The 16,289-nt window shown below is 45.5% G+C and overlaps 1 long non-coding RNA gene across 1 annotated transcript in view; it reads right to left on the bottom strand.

Moving 5' to 3' along the window:
• The window catches only part of LOC137455138 (uncharacterized), a 34,739-nt gene extending 19,029 nt beyond the window's left edge, over positions 1 to 15,710 (bottom strand). The window contains exons 1-2 of the long non-coding RNA XR_010990763.1: positions 15,633 to 15,710; positions 14,564 to 14,638 (exon numbers count right to left, since the gene is read on the bottom strand). This is a non-coding gene — a long non-coding RNA (uncharacterized lncRNA). The remainder of the gene's footprint in view (positions 1 to 14,563; positions 14,639 to 15,632) is intronic.
• Positions 15,711 to 16,289: the final 579 nt, after the last annotated feature.

Raw genomic sequence — 16,289 nt, 5'->3', positions numbered from 1 at the left:
GTCTGCCTCCAGTGAAGTCTAGAGTCTCCCAGACTTGTTACCTGGCACACAAGCCACACCAGCAGCTCTCACGAACAGATTGTGAAATTTGCAATTTCCTAGGAATTTTTTTGTGCTGCTATCTACTCTTTTTTCCCCCCTGTTGTCAGGCTGCTCACTTCTCATGCCAGCTGCTCCACCCACCTGTTCCCCTGTGTATAACTTAATAATCTCCATTTGATATAAACTAGAGCAGACCGAGGAAGTGTAAGCTTTCAGTGTGGGATGATAGCACAGGGCAACTCTGGGGGAGGTGAGTGTCTGGCAGCACACAGACAGCAAGCACAAGATTCTGATCGGCAGCAATGAATAGATCAGTTCAGGGATAGCGCTCAGGAAGTTAGTTGGTGTTCTGGGGACTGATTCTGCATGGTGCTGTTCAGCTGGTAGCCCCACAAACAGCCTTGGAACAAATGAAGTCTTTCCCCTTTCTGACCTGAGATGAGTGACAGGTGGCATCCTTCAGGCATCTGTACTGGGGCCAGTGCTGTTGAACACCTGCATCAATGCTGTAGACAGAAGGATTGAGAGCACCCTCCACAAGTTTGCAGACAATGCCAAGTTGAGCAGCATGCTTGATATGACAGAAGGATGGGAGCCATCCAGAGGGACCTGGACAAGCTGGAGGAGTGGGCACAGGTGAAACTCATGAGGTTTAGCAAAGCAAATACAAGGTCCTGCAACTGGCTTGGAACACCCCCCATTACAGGCACCTGCTAGAGGATAATGAGCAGCCCTGTGGAACAGGACTTGGGGGGGTGCTGATGGGTGAAAAGCTGCACCTGAGCCAGCAGTGTGCACTTGCAGTACGAAAGACCAATGGCAGTCTGGGCTGCATCAGAAGTGTGGGCAGCAGAGCCAGAGAGGGGATTCTGCTACTCTGCTCTGGTGAGACCTCACCTGGAGTGCCATGTCCAAATCTGGAGCCTTCAACACTGGAAGGACATAGACCTGATGGAGCAGGTCCAGAAGAGTGCCACAAAAATGGAGCACCTCTCCTACAAAGGCAGGCTGAGAGAGTTGGGGCTGTTCAGCCTGGAGAAAAGAAAGCTCCAGGGACACCTTATAGCAGCCTTCCAGTACCTGAAGGAGGCTTGTAGTGAGAGCACAAGGGGCAATGGCTTGAAATGAGAGCAGGGTAGATTTAGATTGGACACAAGGAAGAAGTTCCTTACTATGAAAGTGTTCAAACACTGGAACAGTGAGGCAGGGGAGGCCCCATCCCTGGATACACGTCAGATCAAGGTTTGATGGGGCTCTGAGCAACCTGATCTAGTTGGGGGTGTCCCTGCTTGCTGCAGGGGGGTTGAACTAGGTCCTCCTTTACAGGTCCCTTCAAAGCCAATACATTCCAGGATTCTATTCTATGATACTGACCTGGCACATTTTTTGGATTACAGTTCTAAACCAACAGCTGTTCTGTGTGGGCCTGATAAATACTCTTTGCATGTATGACATGCTTTGTTAAATCATTACACTGCTACACTTACAGAATAAATCCTTCCAACATTTGTCTGTGTGCTTGATTTTACCAGCCTGACTACTCCTGGCATCCAGTATGATGTTCCTAAGACCAAGACCTAAGATATCAGATGCAATAGCTTGGAATAGAAATGCCTCCTGAAAAAAACAACACTTGCCCTAGCTGGAAGCTGCTGAGGTTTCTGTGTGATTATCAGCAGCCACCTGGTGAGCAAAGATGAGGCACTCAGGATTTCACTCTGGTCAGGCATCAGGGAGAACAGCAGCATGACACAGAGGAGGAAGGAATGAGGCAGAAGTGATTCTTACTGGCTTGGGAGTGTTGTGATCTCTCTGGAAGTGCCTGGTTATTCTTAGTGAAAAGCCAGGCACACCTAGAAGGGAGCCAAAAATGCACGATGCTAGACAGATTTTGAGAGTAGAGCTCTGGAAGGAGAGCAGCTTCACCTGTAAATTCAACACCTGATTGCCACAGAAACGTTTCAGGCATCCAACCATGACAGCAGATCTGTGGACAGAAGTTTCCTTTGTTGTCAGTGCAGTGGAACAGGGAATGAAACAAGATCCAGGTGATTGGAAAGAATCTCATGCCAACCCCATGTGTGATGTGACTTAGGTCTGGGAAAAGCAGGGATTTGCCAAAATGAATTCTTGCAGGTATTTACTGACTAATCCTTTGCCATCCCAAAGGAAGTGATTCCTCATTGCTAGTTTCTACACCAGCCACACTGGGATGGCATTCTAATTCCCAGATACACCTGGGGGAGAGGAAAGGAAAAGGGCTGAGGGAACTGGCTGTTACAACACCTCAATGCTCTCTGGTGGGGCAGCTTGCAAGGGCTCAACCTACTACAAGGCATAGCCTGCTCAGCCACAGTTCCAGCCTTGAAGGAGCTTACAACAGTGAATCAACAGAGCTTATGGTGTTCAGATGATAAATGACATTTTATACAGGGTGGGGAAGAGGAAGGAATGAAATGTATTGTAATTGCTACTGCTTGTGGAACTGTTGAACCACTTTCTGTTTTGTTTGGTGTTTTTTCTCTCCATTAACATTCAAAGAGGTTTCTCAGAACTCCACCACTGCTGGAGCTTTTAACCTCCTGCTGTGATCTGTGGGCAGAAAGAATGTTGCATTCCTTTATTCCTCTTTTGCAGTGAAGAATGACGAGAGATATTGGAGGTTCCTTTCTGAGACACTACAAGAGACAGGAATCACTTTGCTACATAAGGCAGTAGAGACTGGAGAGTCTCTTCAAACGTGCTTCTGAGACAAGCAAAGGCAGTAGGATCACTGAATAAATGAGCTTTTCCTTGAAAACTGTTAGGGGAGACAACCACAGAGAGAATATTAAAGTTCTTAACGTGTTGATAGATTATGGCATTACTTCAAGGAGAAGATCTGGCTTGGAAGCAGATAGTCTCTGAGGAACTGAAAGAGAATGAATAATATTATCAAACCAGCTGCTGAACATAGGAAATGGAAGTCTGCTTCATCTGACCTTTCTATCTCTACAAGCAAAAATGCACACTAGAGTGGGCTTGAGACACCTGAAATAAGGATCCTTTTCCTGGGCCATTCTTTCTCTAGAGAGCAGAAAGATTGTGAGCAGGAATTCAGGAAATTCAAACCTTATCCTAAGATCTGCAAGTTCAGAGGTCAAGTAATGCAGAGACCCTAGCACTGCTGAGAATGGGTCGGGATTGTACCTGGCATTGGCTAAGCTGCCTGCTTTCACAGGTCTTAGTTCTCATTAGGTGCATCAGAAGCATTTAGAAAGAAATTCTCATTCTGTTGTGCAAGACTAAACATCCTTGAGCACCTGGATTCACCTGGCCCTGCTCAGGAGGTATTCCAAAACACCAGCTGCCTGAAGCTGGACTGACAGTTCGCTCTAACCTAGCCTGTTCAGTCAGGCAGTCAAGGACAGCCTCATCCGGAGACCTACTGACCTGCCACTCCACAAGCTCTTCAAGGTCTAGCTCCCAAGGAGAACTGCTCCAGCTCCTCTTGGTTTCTCTGGAGTGTAACTCTCCCATGCTGAGCATGTGGTGCACTAGAAGCAGTGGTAACAGAAACTTTCAAACTCTTCTGACTCCTAAGTGAAGTCTCCCCTTCTGCCAAGGCAACAGCTCTCCTGCTCCTTCCTCCCTCACCAGACTGCCTGGACAGCCAACAGAAACAGCCTATAGCTGAACGATATCAGCCTCAAGGAAACACATAACAGCTGGTCCAAGGAGCAGGGTGCAGTGCCAGGGGAGACTGAACAGCCCCTGGGTCAAAGACAAAGCATATTTTTTAAAAGCACAGTTGAATCCCTGGAGAGTTATATCTCTGGAGAATATTCTTTGGTGAAGAAGTCACTGAGGCAGCCAGCTCACAGCCTTATTTTAATTAAAGCAGGCAAGTCTTTGAGCTAGACTCAAGACAGGGAAGAAAACCCAGATAGCAGTCTAGAGATACTGATACAGAGCCAGTTGTAGCTGCAGACAAGAGGAAAGCGTGAGTGCCAAAGATGTATCCTTGGATTAGCCTAAGTAGGAAGGCACAGCATTGGCTGTGTTGAAAGAAAATGGTTGCTTGACAAACTAAAAGCAGACCTCAGGTCAAGTCAACAAGCTCACAAGAGTAGATTCTGGTTTGCTGTCAATACCCAAGACCAGAAAACAGTCACTCTGCTGCTGGCCAGCCTGCTCTTAGTGCTTCTGCCACAAACGTTCATGGCTTTGTCAGAGTCACAGAACAGAAGTGTGCACCTAGGTAGGGAAGGGTGAGGGCACGGCAGCTGTTCCACTCCCACACACACCATGATTCTTTCCCTTCCTCTCGCTGCAGTAATGTCAGACTCAAGCTTTCAAAAATAATCAACCAGGAATCTCTAAAGCAGCAAGAATGGCTTCATTGAAGCAGAACTGAAGGGGGAGGGGGAAAAGGCAAAGCAAAAAAGCAAAACCCAAACAGCACACAAGCAGGAAGGGAGTGTGCAGGGCAAGGAGCTGTTTCTAGTTAGTCACCTTCTGCAGTGCATTGTTCCAAGTTCTCTTAAGAAACATTTCTCTGAGCACACTAGGTATGTTAAGTGGCAGATGATACTATCTATAATTAGTGATTCCCTGGAGATGTTTGGAAGAGACATCAGGTATCTTCATTCTGCTTCTCTATGGCATTGTGCTTCCACAGCCAACATATACATATCCTCCTGTTCCATGCTTTTCCCAGAACACCTCAAAATTCAAGCCTCAGCAGGAGCCAAACAACACAGAAGAGAAAAAATTGGCCAGACATCTTTTCTAATTAAGTTCACTCGACAAAACACTTAGAAACAGTTTCAAAATACACTTTTTGCCTATGTATCTTGGTGTTACGTACTTGGAAAAACAAGTACTGCCAGTGCAGCCCCAAAGACATGCACCAGATTAAAGCTACACGTGTGTGTGTGTGTGTTCAGATGTAGAGGAAACTTAATCACTAACAGGGAAAAAAAAAAGCAAAGCTGTGAGAGTAGCTGTGGGCAGTGGCTGTGTTCAACCACCAAAACCAGCATGGAAAAACATAATCAGGTTTTAGTTACACTCCTATTCCGTCCAGCATGACTTGTTCTGCTTTTAACACACCTGCCTGCCACTTGCAGCTGGGAAGGTTTGCTCTGGGGTCCTCTGCTCTGCAAAAACACACCACTAAATCATTAGCACCCTTCTTAAAACATGCCAGAGTTTGAGTATGGCACCAAAGCCTGCATTCAGGGTGACCTACTCCAGGCTTGCTGAGCTTTAAGATACCCGTGCTGGAAGTGACACAGAGATTCTGTTTCAACTGAAAGGAAGAGAAACAAGGAATTCTTCCCCACTAAGCTGCTCATGCCCTCCTAAAATAAGACTGAAACATCAACACCACCTTATCGATGCTGAGAGCAGGCTGGCCAGCACCATGCACGAGCAGGAAAGCCTCTTTGCAGGTGGTTCCCCACTTACACTTTCAGAGTGGTCAAGCAGAAGTTGCTCTTTGTATATGTCACTGATAAAATCATCATGTCACCAAATCAACAAGTCTCCTAAAGCAGCACTCTTAGGGGAGCTCCAACAAGAGCCATAGCTTAGCAACAAGGGGAAAAAAATCCCCTTTGTAATTTAGAAGAAACGGTGCTAGCAAGTCTGCTTCTGTACTTTTCTTGTCTGTGTGTATTGCTGCCAGCTCACGGAGAGACTCGCTGAGAGGCTTGAACCCTGCAGGAGATGCAGATGGCTCTTTGATTTCATAATTGGTGAAAGCAAAAGGAAATCTGCTGCTGGACAGAAAAGTGGGGCTGGTTCTTCAGTTCTCCGTTTGCTGAAGATGAAAGCTCCTGGGTAAGAAACAGAGATCCGTGCTGCATTTCTTGCCGGTGTAGTCACCAGTGACCCAGCATGCACACAGCTGTCAAACCCGGGATTAAACGCTGCAAATGACCACAGCGCTTTCTTCCTGCAGCTAAAGCTATCATGAGATCTTCGGCCATTTCTCCCTTGTTTGGAACTGCAAGGTTCATGCTCCGGGCACAGCAAAAACACAACGCAGAGCTATCAAGCAAAAGTAATCCTCTTTCTTTCAAACCAGATGACTGCCTATTTGCATGGCTAAAACCACCGCAGCTTGCCCTGCCTAAGCTGCTAGCCAGTCTGCTCTACTTCCCCATCACAACTCGAGGTCATTCGGGGATTACAACCAAAAAACTCCACTCTCAGTCAAATTTTCTTTAATACCTTCACATCCTAAAAACAAAAACCCAAACCAACTACCCTTGCCTTTTACAACTCTTCTGGTGTGGCCAGAAGAACCAGGGAAGTGATTACCTCCCCATACCCAGCAGTGGTGAGGCCACCCCTCGACTACTGGGGTCAGTTTTGGGGCACTCACTCCAAGAAAGACATTGAGGTGCTGGAGCAGGTCCAGAGAAGGACAAAGCAGCTGGTGAAGGACTGGAGAAGAGGGTTGGTGAGGAGCAGCTGAGGGACCTGGGGTTTAATCTGGAGAAAAGCAGGCTGAGAGGAGACCTCCTTGCTCTCTACAACTCCCTGAAAGCAGGTTTTGATGAGGTGGGTGTTGGTCTCTTCTCCCTAGTAACAAGTGATAGGAGGAAAGCAAATGGCCTCAAGTTGCCTAAGGGGAGGTTTAGGTTGGATAGGATGAAACTCCTTCACTGAAAGGGTTGTCAAACACTGGCATAGGCTGCCCAGGGAGGTGGTTGAATCCCCATCCCTAGAGGAGTTTCAGAGGCAGAGATGCGGTGCTGAGGGACACAGCTTAGCATCAGCCTTCATAGAGTTAGAGAATGGTTGGACTGGATCAGCTTAAAAGGCTCATATATTATTCCATGAAAGAGGCTGGGCCATACCAAGCAGGTAAAGATTTAGCACCTCACAGGAGCCACATCTCACAACAAGCCTTAAGTGCTGTTTAGAACTTCTGTCTACCAAAGCAAGTAAGCTCCTGAGGACATGGTGGCAGCCACAGCAGACAGTGAGGATTTTGCAAGGGATTCCAAATTCTGTCATAGTGAGATCCAGTGACTAACTGTAAACACCAAAGTGTTCCTGAAGGGACAGTGTGAGCTATTAACTGTAGGAATGGAGGCATCGTGGCAGGTAAATAACTCCCTCCTTGGCAGTGTAACAAGACTAGAAGTTGCATGCCAGAGTATACACCAGTTGCATGAAGCAGGAAGAAATTAATGGGCTTTCACAGAAATCAGGTTATAACCCAAGCCATCAGATAGATGGTTTGAGATAAGAATTAATTCTTAGGTAAGTAAAAAGTGCTGGCAGCAATATACTCCCCAACACCAATATACCTTTTTTTTCTTTAATAAAAGGTGTTATAAAAAAGGTGACCTAGAAAGGGAAAAACCCATCAGAACCTAAACATTTCTGAAGATTCCTTTACATGGACCTTATACATGGACCTTCTGGAGCAGCTCCAGAAGAGGGCTACCAAGAGGATCACAGGGCTCTGCTATGAGGATGGGCTGACAGAACAGGGGCTGTCCAGCCTGGAGAAGAGAAGGCTCTGGGTTGACCTTTGAGCTGCATTTCCATATCTAAAGGGAGCCTACAGGAAAGATGGAGAGGGACTATTTAGAAGGGCCTGTGGGGATAGGATGAGGGACAATAGTTTGAAACTGGAGCAAGGCAGATTTAGGTTGGACGTGAAGAGGAAGTTCTTTGCTGTGAGAATGGTGGTATACTGGAACAGGTTGCCCAGGGATGTGGTTGAGGCCCCACCCTGGAGACATTCAAGGTCAAACTTGATGGGGCCCTAAGCCACCTGATCCAGCTGGGTATGCTTGGGCAAGATGGCCTTTGAGGGTCCCTTCCACACCAATGCATTCTGAGAGTAACTCTGTGAAGCAAAACTAAAGAGATAAAAAGCCATTACAGACTTGCCAGTCACACAGACTGGGGCTCTCTGAGCACTCTCTTGCTTATTAGCAACATTTGCTTTTTTTTTCCTTTTAAGAAAGTATATCCAACTCTTAACCCCAGTTTGAGATGTAACCCACAGTGAGAAGTTACTGGCAAGGTATCTTTTCTAGCATTGCACTAATATAGCTCTCTGGTAACAGCCTCACGCAGGCTGTCACTGCTATTCTCTGCTGTAGGAGGGAGACAAGTATGTGAGGCAGCACAGACTGGCAGCGCAGGCTACACACACTGCACTTGCCAAGATGCCTGAAGTAGAGAGCAAAAACTGTGCCATTCAGCCAGACGCGGGGCCGGGGAAGCCTAGCAGCGATAAAGAGTGACACCTAAGGGAAGGAGTGAGCGTTTCCCGAGGGAAACAAACATGCATGCAATGGAAGGAAAAACAGCCAAACCCTATCAAAGTTACCTTCACGGTTCTGGGGAAGAACACAGGTCTAAAAACCACAGGTCATCTGTCACACTGTCTGCTCAACGTGAGAACTGCTGTGTGGAAAACACCACCAAACAAAGAGCCTCCAGCTGGTCCCTAGTCATCCAAAAGACCAAAGCAGCTGCTTCCAGTATCACCTAGGACAACTCTGTCCACCTTTGTCCTATGTGTAGGAAGCCATGCAAGAAAATCCCCACATCCAGAACATTATAAGTAATATAATAAGTGTCAATGCTATGATTCATACAATGGCTTGTGTGGGAAGGGACCTTCAAGATCATCCAGTCCCAACCCCCTGCCATGGGCAGGGACACCTCCCACCAGCCCAGCTTGCTCAAGGTCCTGTTCAGCCTGGCCTTGAACACCTCCAGGGAGGGGACATCCACAGCCTCCCTGGGCAACCTGTGCCAGTGTCTCACCACCCTCACTGTCAAGAATTGCTTCCTAATACCCAGTCTAAATTTCCCCCCTTCCAGTTTAAATCCGTCCCCCCACACACACCCCACCCCACCCACCCTGTCACTACAAGCCCTTGTAAAATGTCCCTCCCCAACTTCCTTGTAAGTCCACTTCAGGTACTGGGGGACCTAAAATTGCTGTGTGATATCACATCATTTTCACAGCAAAACAATCTCCTCCAACAAGGTCAAACTGATCCCTGCTCTCCATAGAAGAAATAATTTTCCCACTCCAGAAGAACATGTTTGTAGCCTCACATGACAGAACAAAGCCTGCACACCCCCTGGGCAACCTGGGTGCTAGCAGGGAATGGAATCTTCTCTGTTTTGCTCTGCTGTGCTCCACATTTCCTCAGGAACAAGGTTCTCATTAGTTTTCCACTCCCAGCTCTGATTGCCAGCAGACCCCCACAGATCCATTCAGCAACTGTAATGCTTAAAGTTGCTGTCACCAGAAATAGAGGAAAGGGGGGGAAAATCTCCTTTCCCTTCTTGCATTAACACCTCTGAACTCAGTGTCAGCCTGTGCAATCCCCCAGTGAAAGAAGATACTTTGATAAGACCTGGCAGCACAGTGCAGAATTCAGCCTTAAGTCACAGCCTCCCCATTCTGACACGTCTCCTGCCTCTTACTGTGTCATGTTCTTGTTTGTCCATGTCCCACACTGCAGCATCTGTGTGTTTCTCTAGCTTAATGTCACCAAATGCTAGTTTACACAGCAGGGCTTGCTTCGGTTCTAGCTGCTTCTGTACTGTACAAACACAAATTAGCAGTTTACAGAGATTACTCTGCAATCCTCAAAACCCCAGAATATGAAATTGGTCAGCTGAGTTCTCTCCAGTACTGGTGGAATGGTCAATGCTTAGAGGAGAGGACACAAGAACAGAGCAAACACAGCCATGTACCCCAGTATCCTCCAGCTTCCAGCAGCCTGTGACTTGGGGAATTAAATTTCATCAGCTAGAAGTCTATCACCATGTGTAATAAACTTAGATGGGAGCAGGCTGCCCAGAGAGGTGGAGTCTCCATCTCTGGAGACATTCAAAACCCACCTGGGCATATTCCTATGTGACTTTCTTTAGGTGAACCTCCCTTAGCAGGGCAGTTGGACTCGACCTCTGGAGGTCCCTCCCAACCCCTACCATTCTGTGATTCTTTCATGACTTTGAGCCTGTGCAAACCTTCTGGCATGCACAAAGTCCTTCAGCAGCAAGCTCCAGAGCTCAGATGCACACTATGGCACCACATTTTGTTTGGTGGTTCTGAACCTCCTGATACTTCCTTTTGATGCCTTTCTTTCACAAAACAGAAACAGCAATGATCACTTGAATCACAAAGTTCTCTCAGTGCCACTCATCATTTTATAGATCTTATTGTATTTCCCATCAGAAGGCTTTCACAGACTGTGGAGTTTGAGAGGGACACCAGGTCTGTAGTCACTTCTTAGGCAGCAGTAATTCTGTCACTTGAGCACTCCTTGTTTCTCTGTACAAGGCTAGGAACCTGAAGTGAACCTGTTCAGAAGAGACTCTAAGGTAAAGTCTTTCATAGTCCCATCTCTCACATTTCCTTTGTCCTCTGACAACAGCTGAAAGATGCAAAACAGACCCACAGTTCTCCAGCAGGTAACAACCAACCAAATGTCCTTTCCTGGGATATTTACAACTATCTCCTTTTGCCTGCAAATTTCCAGACACAGTAGAAAAAGCCATGACAGCAATAGGCCACACAGTACTCCTCAGTGATAGAGACACAGAGCTACAACTCTCAATTAACTAGCTCTAAAAGAAATCTGTAAGACAGAGCTTTTTGATTCTTCTGTTTTTCTGGGGCATTGTTTGAGGGATGTTTTTGTGTTTGTTTGTTTTTAACAGACATAATTGCACTCCAGAAAGTGAGGTTTAAGTTTCCTTTTTTTGTTCCTGTTAAATGCCATAGGTAGCACATACATCCCTTAAGAAAACCAAGGAGAAAGGAACAACTAAGGCAAGTGATGGGATAAAAACACACACTAGCTAGAGAGCCAGCACAGCTCTGGAAATGATCATAGAATCAACAAGGTTAGAAAAGACCTCAGAGATCATCAAGTGCAACCTAGCACCTAATACCTAGCACCTCATGACTAACTACACCATGGCTTCAAGTGCCAGCCCAGTCCTTTCTTGAGCACCTCCAGGGATAGGGACTCCTTTTTGTGTTTGTTCCTTTTTTAGTTTCTTTTGGTTTTTTGGTTTGTTTTTTTTTCCTCGGATTTGGTGATGCTCTTTCCGTATTTGTTCCTTGCTCACAACGAGGCCATCGTTTTTTTCCTGCAAATATTACCCTACAGAAACACGAAATAAAATGAGTAAGCAAAGCAGTGCTGCACTGGGCGGAGTTGTCCACACGGTGGCAGCACTGCCATCAGACAAGGATCTGATCGCGCATCAGCGCGACCTGCCCTGTGGCACACAAATGCAGCCCCCAGGAGAGGAGAGCTCGCTCACGGCCAGCCAAAGCCCCCACAGTGCAGCAAACGGCTGAGCAGTATTTAACATCCCGTGGTCGTGGCTTTACAGACTAACAACTAACAGCCAGGTTGAACAAGATTTTTTGAGGGTTAATTCTTCTGTGGTTGTAGTGTACTCCAAATCTTCTAAATAGAATAGGAATTGGTACGGGCCGCATCCCTGGTGCAAAGAATAATGGAAGGGCTGCTAAATTGGCTGGGTTACCCCCTCCAGCTGTCTGGCTACCAAAACAAGACCCACTCAGCACCTTAGCTCAGGCTAGGAATGAATCATCATGATCAAACACCATCCTGTGTATTCATATGGAGCTAAATAAGAGTTTGACTGCATGTGGTACCGTGTGAGTACCAGTTTGATACAGCTATTGCAGTGAACAGCAGGCTGGAGAACAGGGCTGCTGAGGAGCACCCAAGGGACCTGGGGTTCTTTAGCCTCGAGGAGACCTCATTGCTCTCTACAACTTCCCCAAAGGAGGTTGAAGCCAGGTGGGGATGGTCTCTTCACCCTAATAACAAGTAATAGGATGAGAGGAAATGGTCAAGCTGCACCAGGGGAGGTTTAGGCTGGACATTAGAAGAAACTTCTTCACTGAAAGAGATCTCAAAGACTGGAATAAGCTCCCAGGGAGGCGGTTGAATCCCAGTCCCTGGAGGTGTTTCAAAGCAGCAGAGATGTGGTCCTAAGGAGCATGGTTTAGCCCCAGCCTTGGCAGAGTTAGAGAATGGTTGGACTGGATGATCTTAAAGGTCTTTTCCAACAACAACAATCCTGTGATTCTACAACTCCATGAACACAAACCAGCATGTGATCCCAGTTACGACACAAAACCCTCAGACCCTTCATTTTCATTCACCTTGCTGTTGCTCATGTTAACAAAACCAGACAGGTGCAGAACACTCACATGGCCCTACAGTTATCTTTTCATTTAGCTGTGCAGATTTTCACTGCCCAGATCAAATACTGTTTTACCTGAAATGCAAGGAACTACCACTAGTTTGGACAAAGGAGGAAGACATGGGTAATATTTCTGCTACTGGGAAGCTATCACCACTCTGCTTCTCATAACGTATCTTCAATGGAATGCAAAGTTGGTATCACCTTCCCCCCCCCCCCCCAATTTAAAACTTTTCCTTTTGGGGGAAGAAAAAAATAACAACCAAAGCACAACAAACTCCAGTCTCAATCAAGTAAGATCAAGATGATGAGATTTTATCTGCAAAAGTTCTCTGTATAAAGAATCATAGCACTCCTGAGGTAGGAAGGGGCCTTTGAGATCATCAAGTCCAGCTGCTTGCCCTAAAAATTGCAATCCCACCTCTGCTTCTAACTTCACAAACACTTCACAAACCAAATATGAATCCCCTATTCTCCTGGTCTAGCCCACAGCAGTTTCTTGCAACAGATGTTCCAAGCCAGATAATGTTGACCTACAGTTTCAGAGGTTGATCTCTGAGAGTCCCCTGCTCTACAGTGAATGGGCAGCAGAGTGGCAAAAGTTCTACCATGTTCCCAGCACAGTCGTCTTGCTACTCAAACCCAAAATGTCAGTGGGCAACACAAGAGGATGATTCAAATAAATAATTCAAACTAGCAGTGCTTTTGAATCTAGAATATTTATGATAACAGCAGACTCTCATGACTAATTTGCCAGGGAAGGATCAGACAACAGAACAGCAAACCAGATGGACTCTCTTTTGAAATATGTAGGTTTGCATACCAGTCAAGTATATACCTTCCCAGCTGGTGTAAAGCCAGGTCCCACTGGACCACTGAAACAGGCAGCTGCTTTTAGACTTTGAATGAACTGGAATGCTTACATTCTGGTTTTACCCCTGCATGCCTTGCTAAATTGGAATTCCTCTTATATAAGAATAGAATTACAAACTAGCACAATTTAAACTACTTTGGCATATGTCCTTCTTAAGCAGATTAATTGCCTAATACCCTGTCATCTGCTCTGGCTAACTACTACTCTCCAGGTGTTAGAGATTTATCTTCTATAAAGTAGCACACACAATGAAACTATGTGAGTGTAAATAAAACTCCCAGGTTTTCATAAATGCCTGTAGGAGCTATCATATTTCCTAACAGTTCTCTGCCAGAAGAGAGTAGAAGTTCCTAAAAAGGTTCTTCTTCCATTGGTTTTTCCTCACATTTAAAATTCACCACTGACTTGTGCAAAATAGCCCAAAGTGACTTTTAGACCACTGCTGGGGCGGGAGGAAGAGACATAGGACACCTATGAGTGTAACTGAAAGACCTGAGTATCAGGGACGCTTTTGTTCCCCTGCATACAAGTCATCTAATACCTGCTGCATATGGCAGGAGAACATAAAAGGAAAATCAAACATCTATTGCTAAGGAGCAAACTCTCCCCAGGATATTTTATTGCAGCTCTTGTGCATGTCAGCTGTATTTTGGTTCCCCTTCTGCAAACACATGGGACAGTTTAAGTCAGTGAATTATCATTACATGCACATCCTTTCAAGATAAGAAATTTGGACTCTAAGCTTAGGAGCAAGCCCTTTCACTGTACATGTGGCATTCAGAGCCCATTGTCAGTATAGAAAGACATAAGGAAAGGATAAAACTGAGTTCTCCAGGAACAGTTTCCTCCTTCTACAGGACTGAAGGTCGCTCTGCATTTAAAATCTGCCACCTGCAGGGTCTGAGGAAGTTTATCCTACTGCTAGGATTCAGACTCCTTGAGTTCTCTGAGAAGGCTTTTACAATTAAACTCCAGCACCTCACTTTTCTACAAGGACATAAACAACAACAATAATAAATCAGAATCATTACTTTTGTTCCAAACTCAGAGCTCAGAAAATCTATTGAAAGCTCTGGAACAGCCCAAGGTTGCTTTGTGCCTACAGCCAGGCTTGCTCTTTTGTCAACAGCTCGCTCCTCGTGATCTCCTGTGCCTCTCAGCCAGAAGCATAACTGAGAGTTACTCTTAATTGAGTCACAAGTAGCCTTGAAATTATTTAGTTTAAGATTTTGTCTTCTCAAGGCTAATAGCTGGCTGAACTTGAGAATCTCTATGCAGACACTTTCATTCCACAGTATTTCCAGCTCTTGACCACTATGCCTTTGAAAGAAGCATGACTGGGTTTGTAGTTAATTGGTCACTTTTTAGTCCTCATACACTACCAGGACCTCAGAAACTCACCAGATTTCCACTTACCTCTCAGGATTACTTTTTAACTTACTGATAAATCAGATTTGTTTCTTCTTCCCAGACCTGTCAGGAAGACTGATCCTAAAGGAAACAGGAAAATGAGAAGCCATGAGGTAGCAATCACCTCAATTTAAATCATCTGTAGAGAAGAAATGTGATCTTCACCATCACTGCCAATAATTAGGCCCCAAAGCAGCACTTTATTATTTTATTAAGACCAAAAGTTCCATTTGGCAAAGTTCCAGCATCAGCTTCAAACGTGCTGGTTTAGCAGTTGAGGGACATCATTCTGTTGCTCATGTAAATGGTTTTGCTGGCAGCAAGCAGTTCAGAGGTATAGATTCCTCGTCAAAGACACAAAGAGTACTGAAACATGCAAGCTGAAGTCTGACTGATGCAGAAGTGTGTGAAGATTAAAGGAATACTTCACAGGACTGTATCAAATGAAAGCCAAATGACTGCTTTCTCTTTTCTGTACATGAGCTGACCTCCTTGACTGGACTTCATTTTGTATTGTGCCTATAAACAGGCAAAAGAGGTTTGTTAAAGTTAACTAAAACCTTTCCTTGTAATTAGGAGCAAAGCAGCAATGTGCCATTCTCCAGTCAAGATGACAACACAGACAAAAACATCCACAGCGTAAGTGCTAGAGCAGTCACAGAAACCTATAAGGCCAGGACTGGGTTTGGTCCCCCACCTCCAAAACAACACAACTTACTTGCAAGGGCTGTCTACCAAAAGCTACAAGAGCTCCAAGATGAAACCAGTGATGAACACAGGGCATTATTAGAACAAAAAAGGTAACATCACTCTGAGGAGCTACAGCTCAGTCTCCCTCAGTAGCTGTCTAGGTGACAACTATAAAATTCCCATTAACAGTGTCTGCAACCCCTCGTGGTTGTGTCCATCACTGTGTTGGTGCAGCACAAAACAAACTCTGTTACTAGGAATAGCACCACGACCCAGAACTTCCACAGCCAGTTAGTCACAAGGGAAAGGCCCATACCCAGTCTTCCAAAGCAAGCTATTAATTTACAGTCATGATCCTGCTCACCCTAGGCACAGCAATACATACCAGCAGCAAAAGCCCCTTCACTCTTGGCAAAGAATTAAAACACAGCTCCTCTTGCTAAGGACACAGACTACATTCGGCCATTTCTCCCTGCACTACTTGCTCCTTAAATCCTGCACTTAATAGTCTTCAGGTGAAGCTGATGATGAAAGGTTACACCTGCCTTTCTTGCAGCTTAGAGAAAACTCCTCATCAAGTTAGTCCCCCCATTTCTCTCCTGTCCTTTCCAAGTGGGAGTCTCCACCTTGGAAGAGGAATTAATCCTTAAATTCATAACTTTCTGCTTTTACTTCTGCCTTTCACTGCACTCCTCCCATCTTTGAGGTATTTCTGTACAGACTCATTATTCTCTGCTGCATTAATTATGCTTTTCAAAATCCTCAAGAGGTTTACAAGATTCCTTCAGAAAAACAAAACTGAGTAGTACAATTCCTGTTTCTACAAGGTAATAAAATTGACAGCTTCAATAGAGATTGGGAGTTTTGTTCCACAGGATGTTTTCCTTCTAAGCAATTCCTTGTCATCGATTTCCCACAGGTGATAATCAACTATTTCAGTCTGCATCACAAGGCCAGCAGACTACCTACCTTATCACTTGCTAATATGCTACTCCAATCTCAAATTTGATTACAGTATCACAATACATTAGAGGTTGGAAGG

Source organism: Melanerpes formicivorus, unplaced genomic scaffold (genome assembly GCF_026170545.1).
Source record: "Melanerpes formicivorus ecotype bairdi unplaced genomic scaffold, bMelFor1.0.p_v2 SCAF_92, whole genome shotgun sequence".
NCBI classification, from domain to species: Eukaryota; Metazoa; Chordata; class Aves; order Piciformes; family Picidae; genus Melanerpes; species Melanerpes formicivorus.
The sequence above is the reverse complement of the archived record's forward strand: the minus strand, read 5'-3'. Positions and strand labels throughout refer to the sequence as shown.